Genomic DNA, 7,978 nt, shown 5'->3' on the forward strand with positions numbered 1-7,978 from the left:
TGGTCCAGTCGGAAATACAGGATGGCTTTGCAGTATTTGTGGTTTTGCTGTTAAATACTCCAAGATTAAATAGTTAAATACTCCCAAGATTTCAGTAGGATTAACTAGTGGCTATTTAATCCTACTGAAAGCTAATGGCATTCATCTTAAAGTCAGTATTTTGGCCATATTACCAATTATGGATTTTATTTATTTTTGTAAATATTTTGTTTGTAAATACCTAAAGATCTGCAAACACTTGTCATTATATGAACCCCTAGCTGGAAATTCATAGTTAATTTGTAACACTTGCATACAGAGTTACGAGTACTATTACAGTAAGTAGTACCCAGATAGAACATTATACTTTTAGGGTACATTTGGGAAATTTGTTCTTTAAAGAACAAAAATACCTCCACTGTACCATAATGTCTGAAAGTGTGTGAATACATTCCTTTATGAAACTCGGATTGAATAATTTTATACTCCAGGATACAGTAACACAATTTCTTATTAGCATTTCAAAATAAAAGTTGTATATAATTTAAATGCCAAGGCATCAATAAATGGTTAAATTAGATTAAATAAATCATATGGCTCTCTCAATATGTCCTGGACATGGAAAAACTTAAAACCCAAGTATGTACCGGATCAATGTGATGGTGTTTCCTGTAGCACTTGAGATTCCTGTCTTCCCACATCAATAGACGGATATAATTCATGTGTAGAGACATGGATAAATGACAGCTTTTGGATTTGCTTGAGCCACAGGAGTATCATTATTATTAGAACTACTTGACCTTCATTGTAATTCCAGTGTCCTTGGTGCTGAATATCAGCCACACTTGAAAAGGCATAGTCACATTGTATGAAGGATGTTTAAAAAACCTGTTAACCTTGACCAGTGTTGTTTTATAGGTGCCGGTTGATTGAGTGTATTGTAGTATATTTCATGCATGATTGTTAAAGCCGATTTAATTGCTCCTTCAGCCACAACTGGAAGCATGCAGTCCCTGTTATTGTTTGTTTGAGGAAGCCACAATAAAAAATAAAATAAGTATGACCTGACCTCCCCCCTACCGCCCCCCCGGCCCCCAACACACACATGCATGTGCGTGCGCGTTCACACACACACCACCACCACCATTTTCAACTGAACAGTCCATAAATTGATTTGTACTGTACAATAAAGGACTATAGTGTTTGCACCTGCATGTCAAAATAATTGCATATGGAATGCCCTAGTTCTTTTATGTACAGCACAATTGAAATTATGTCATTGTTCATCATTTTCACCTCTCAAGTCAACTAGGAACTAACCAAAAAAGAGGCATTTTAAAAGCATCTGTGAGTTCACAATACTTCAATTGTGAACACTGTCCAGCTATAGATAATGAGGAGGAGCTATTGCGGACAGTGAATCATGCTGTTCACTGGCTTCCATGCTTCATACTCAGAAAAACTTGAATTTATTGTGGCTTACTGTAGCATGCTAGCACTATCCTTGCACCACATAAAGCAATGCAGCTCTTGTGTTCTTCAGTGAAATTATTTAAAAGATTTATTTATTTTATTTGTGGTTTTCAGTCTGACTGTATTAGGGTGTCTCACAGTAAATAATTATAATTTTTAAAAAGATATGTCCATAAAAACCATTATAACACAGGACAGGTGAGTGGTCAGGCAACAGCTTTAAAAGCAGCAAAAGCAGCATGGAAGTCATGAGAGGCAGAACAATACCACAGTTCTAGAAAGGTTTTGAAAGTGAAGCAGTATATTGCAAGTTCATTTTATTTGTGGTCGGGGCTGTAAACTTTGTCACAGCGAAAATGCAGTGATACGTCACTATGGCTCTGTACTACGGCTGACAGGGGTGGGTGGGGGGTCATGTACATATCCCATGGGCCACAGCGACATAGGGGCACAGCTGAGGGGGTGGGTGGCGAGATCTGTGCCCCTGGCACAGCGTCAGGTGCAGAGCAATTGACTGGGGTGAGAATGATGAACTGTCTTTGCGTGGGCCCCCTGGCTTTGAAGGACAGATGTGGCAGCCACCTTGAGGGCAACAGATGCCCCTGTGCTTGGATGCAATGTCGCATGTAGTCCAAGTGACTGGGAACCGTCGGTCCCCTGAGACTGCATGTCAGAACAACATTACATTTTATAATGTAATGACAAGTTGCTATGAATTTTAAAATGTGCTCTTGTCCCTAAGTGGGCTTTCTGTCATCTTATTAACTGAATATACAAACATCCAAGACCACAGCATTTACATACTTTGCTTGTGTCATAATTACCATGCAAAGTGCACCCATGGTGCGGCTTACTCTAACCAGAGTGGTTTTGACTTAAATTTAAATAAAGAATTTAAGAAAGGATTACTTCTTCATTACTGATGCAATGACTCATTTGAGCTTGAAAAAATAGTTATGACAATAAGTAATTTAAAAATGTATCATAGGTTTCAGGATTCACCCAGACTACCTCATGATCGCCGGTTTAGATAATAAATCCAATTAATCCCAGTATCAATCCTGATTTTATTACATTTAATCCAAATGCACCCTGCCAAAACAAACTAGGTGACATTTCACGTATCTGTGCCTCACATTTTGATCCAGAGGTGTTTGTGTCTTCGTGAAATCCCTGGAAGTGTAAATACATAAATAAATAATCATGGAGATGGAATTAAAGTGAAAAAGTTGTTATATTTGTGTCCTGATTCATAGGTGGCATTTGTATCATTCTCACAGTACTTCACTGATTTAGAAATAAAATGTATCACTCCCAGTGACGGGAAACACAAATTACTTGTTATATGGGTATCCCTGTGTGACTGAGAAATTAGTAGTGAATTAAACTATCAGCACAAATAATGGAAGCAGACTTTCTCTCCCTGAATATTTATGTTCTCTGATAGGGATTTTTACATTTCTGCTTTGAGCTAAATCAGCACAGCAGCCCACACAGCAGACCCAACAAACTGTCGTTGAGCCCCTGAGCTGACTTGAATTGCATCTTACTCAGACATATGTGCACTTTTGCTCAGTCATGCAGAGTAACATGTCACATGACTAACTAAGGAAGGCAGAACTGAAGAACCATTGTTAATTTAACTCATTAAATTCTGGTGATTCCTGTCTGTAGAAAGCCTCTCCTGTGAAATCCCTTGGATATTTTCTTGGTTTTATGAGACGTAGATGCCCTGGGTCTGTAGTGGCTTTTAGATGGTCATGCACAATTGGGCCCAGTTTTATATTTTCCACAGCATACATCCACTTCTCCCTCTGCCTATTCTACTGGAACATTAGCTTTGGAGTGCCCCAGGGCCCCATTTTAGGATCAATTTCTTTACTCATCTTTTTCCTCTCCACTGAGAAAGATAGTTCTTTCTCACTGTTCTCTACCAATCCTAACAGCCTGTTTCCATCCATTGTGTTCTTTTGTATCGTTAACTTGTCACATGCAGTATAGTTTATTGACTTTGACATTGTTGGATAGCAATTGGATTGAGACACAAACTGTGGTGTCAGACAGCAATATACACAAATGCATCCAGAAAAGGAATTGAAACTGAGTGGGTTTGTTGCATCAAACAGCCTTTCAGCAGTTAGGTGGGGAAGGAGTTAATTAGCAAGAGATCTGGCAGACACTAGATGGGTTTGAGGGCATGATTCATCTGTTCGAGGGAACAAGTGTTAATGTTCTTGAACGCTGATCAAGAGTTGATTGACATGCATGAGCCTCTTTCCCATATTTCAGTAATGCATAAGTGTTTATTGACAGCCACCATACTGTAAGGTCATGTATAACATCTTGGTGTCCTTCATGTCTTGGTACCTGTGTAATAATACACTTGAACTCCTAATAATTCCAACATACCCTGCCTTAGTGCCACATTGCATTTTCTTTATAACTTGCTTCAAGTTCTAATTATGCACTTGCGATTCCCATTCCCCAAGAGTACAATAAAAAGGATTATCCCTCTCATTCTCTCTCTCTCTCTCTCTCTCTCTCTCTCTCTCTCTCTCTCTCTCTCTCTCTCAGGCTCAGTTTATATATTCTTTATATACAGCTGTTCTTTACATCCATTATAATACATCCTGTTCAATACATACATTATTCTCTATATTTTACAATTGAGATTTAGGAAAATTCTTCAACAAATGAATTAATTCAGGAGAAAAACATTAATTAAGGAACTTTATTAAATATCATGTGAGGGTTACCATTATTACAAAATATGACTTTGCTTTGTTCTGCTGCAACCCCCTAAGCCACAAGCAGGGTCAGCCCACTGATGCTGTGATTACAAAACCTTTGTCACTTCAGGTGGTGGACTATTTACGTGTCTTAGTCAGCCATGAAATAATTATCTCAGCCATCTGCCAGGAAGTGCTTAGCAGATGGAAATGTGAAATTCCTTGTGCTTCTGTGTCACTCTGAATGCCACAACTTCATGTATCAGGAAAACTTTGTTACAATGTAATCAAGGGCAAGTGCTCTCAGTGGCTGTCTCCTGCAGCCTACAACAGCAGTGCAGTTTGCCATTGTCTGAAACTTCTTTTGTTGGTCTACAGTATCTGCAGCTTGGGTATACCATATATCAAGGTGCCTAGGAAGCAGGGGTGTAGGGCTAGCAGGCGCAACAGGTGCAGCTGCACCTCGGCCGAAAGGTTCAGGGGACCCCACAACAAGGCCCTTCAATTCTCTCTGTGGGACCCTACACCATCATTTCTAATCTGGTTTTAATTTCTCATTACTGAGCTAAGGGAAAATCATTCAAACCGTAGACACAATCACAGCTTGCCGAGATGGATTGTATGCTACCATTATGACTCAGGCTTTTCTGTCTTGGTGGCAGTTGTGGTGCATTAAAAGTAATAATAATTTGTTATTTAGCTTGCACTTAGCGACGAAGCAGGGGACAATTCCCCCCTGGAGGAATACAGGGTTAAGGACCTTTCTCAAGGGCCCAACAGCTGTGAGGATCTTATCGGGATATGCGGATCTTACTCTCCAGGTCCCAGTCATGTACCTTAGCCACTAGGCTACAAGCTTCCCCATAAAACTGTACAGATTATGAAGAGCATTTGAGTTGATCATTAATGATTCCTCCCCTTGCACTTAAGATGGCTATTGTTGCTGTTTTGTGCTACTCAGGGCAGACACCAGGCCCAGAGGAGTCTAGCTACACTGCTGCCTGGGGGATTGATTGGACAGGGATGGTAAAAGAAGGCAGATCTCAAGGTCTTTAGCTTTATTTCCTTTCATTTTAAAAGCTTGCATTAAGATGCTTTCTGGTCGAACATAATTGTCTTTTATCCCAACAACCGGAGCACAGTGTACTAGATATTTCATTCAAGTATCATCAAAAGTAACATGTTTGATTGAGCTTGGGACATAAGAAGAAACACCACTGGCACTCCAGGAACAGGGGTACCAACCCCTGGTTTTGACATTGACCACACGTATGGATAGCTGGATTAGCAGTTATATGCCCATATCCAATAGTGCATGTCCAACACAACCACTCCAAACCATTTCTCCAAACCAAGTATTTGGCATAAATATTTGTATGCCAATCAAAGTAATCAAGATAATAGGGAGACTATTAGAAATAGTCTAATGCTTTATAATAATTATCCCTTATAAGTATTTAAGTTATTAGTTATTGATGAACTAATCATTAACAAATTAGTTAAATACACATTCCAGAACCTAGAAATTTGATTTAAAAAAATGGTAATTTGACAAATCAGAAACTATCCATAGACATACATTATGTCCTATATAATGTGCATTTACATTTATGGTTGATCATTGATCAATATACAAAACACAAAAAGTCTAATCTGAATGTCATTTCTGATGCAACTGATCAATCACCAGAGTGTTTCAGATACCGAGGGTGTACTTATAATTGCTTTATCATCAGCTATATTAACTGTCAAATCTAAATTCCATCGATTTTAAAAGGGAAAGCATGCTTTGCTTTTGTGAAGTGCGTCACATGTTTCAATTACACTTTTGCTTGAGCATTCTAATTGGCAGGCTACAAAATTTATGGGAGAGATGATCTTTAAATTCTGTGATGCAGTAAATTCATTTTCTGTAGAATACATAATGTATTTCACAGTACATGTGTAAGATCCGAATTTGCCTGCAATGTGTATTTAGTTGCTTTTTTAGGTTTTCCGTCATGGGTTCTCGTAGAAATAAGGGGACCATAATTTTCCCATCAGAATATACACAAGGAAATCCTAGACATAGACACAGACAAGGGTAATTGTTGTGCTGCCAGTTGGCCATCCCTCAGCTTTGTCATTGATTAATATGCCTATTCATTTAATAGTGTTAATTATTATGAATACATGCAAACAGAATTGTACGAAGAGGCTCTAGCAGACAATTTCATTCATTACGTCAAGTTACCTTAAGATCGTGTTGACAGAACTGAAAGAGCAAATCTCAATAACAACAATAGCATTTTCATCCTTTATTTTATTTGTTGAAGCATTTTTTCTTACAACTGTCAATCATGTTTTATCTTTTATATACAGTAAGCTCCATATGTCTTTGGACAAAGACATATTTTTTTCTTGATTTTAGATTTGTAGTGAAACAATTCACAATAGGAAACACTTGTTCTCAACTTTTATGACAGGGTATGTTTATATACTTTGGTTTCACCATGTAGAAATAACAACACTTTTTTTTGTTTACTCTTGCCATCACTCTGATACAAGTGAATCTCAGTCTCATCTGTCCACAAGACCTTTTCCAAGAACTCTGCAGGCTCTTTTAGGTACTTCTTAGCAAGCTATAACCTGGCCATCCTGTTTTTCTGATGTGTCTCACATTAAGAGTCACATAGTGAGTGTAACCTATGTGACCCATTACGTGTAACAACATCACCTGCAATTTAGATTCTGGTCATATTGTGGCTTTGAGCACAACATGAATGCAGACTACCGAGAAAAGTGACATTCATAAGATTTCAGAAGGTTGATCATTTCTGCAACAGATGCCGCAGTGCATGCAGAGAAAGTGCAGTGGATTAAGAACATGGAGCCAGCACATTGATTCATGTTTCTGAGATGGGACATTTAAAATGGAGACTTGTGGAAGTGGTTTAGAATTGGTCTCCCATTTATTGTACTCGTGTATTGATTTTCAAAATGTCAAGATGTTTGACTCTAAAACTAACGGTTGTGCATCAAGCTTTCCACCATGTGCCTTTTTTTTTAACCACACCGGAAAGGTAACCAGGCTTAACACCATATCAGGGTCTCTCTCATTGGATGTTTATAAAGCAGATTATGTTTGGTGAATGTGATTTATGTTGTGATTTATGTTTTGGACCAGTGTACATCGCTGCAAATGCTTGGTTCCCTAATCTATTTCCCGTCTTTTTTTCAAAACACAGAACTTGACTGTGGATTTTCCTTTATGCCATTTAATCACCAAAAATAACACCTGCAAAGGGTCATGCTGTGCAACCATTGACTCCCTTCAATGCATTCATGCTTGACTGAATCAACAATTAATTATAGCTATCTACCCTATGGCTCAACTGATGTTGAAAACAATTTGACTTGAATATTGACACTGGAAGAAGAATTAGCTTCATTTAGCTTGGAAATGGACCAAAACATAACATCAATGAAATAATTCAATAAGAGAGAGCAATGGTATTTCTTTTGAAAAGCTAAGTAAACAAGCATCTGCTGTATAATAAGTAATAATACAGTAAGGTTCCCCATTTGAAATCCCTATTCTTGACTAATAAATCAGAAGTAGCGATAGGGAATGTAACCACCATAGATAAGAATAAAATACACGAAGGTCAATTTGTGACACATTACAAGACCAGCAACAATGTCCAAAGGGGCTTATACTGTACAGTATGACTGCGTTTCAGTCTTGTTGAAACAAGAAAGGTGTAATAACCATTAAATCCTTAGAATTTGTCAGTACATTTCAATGGAGGTGGGAT

This window comes from Conger conger, chromosome 4, assembly GCF_963514075.1.
Source record: "Conger conger chromosome 4, fConCon1.1, whole genome shotgun sequence".
NCBI lineage: Eukaryota > Metazoa > Chordata > Actinopteri > Anguilliformes > Congridae > Conger > Conger conger.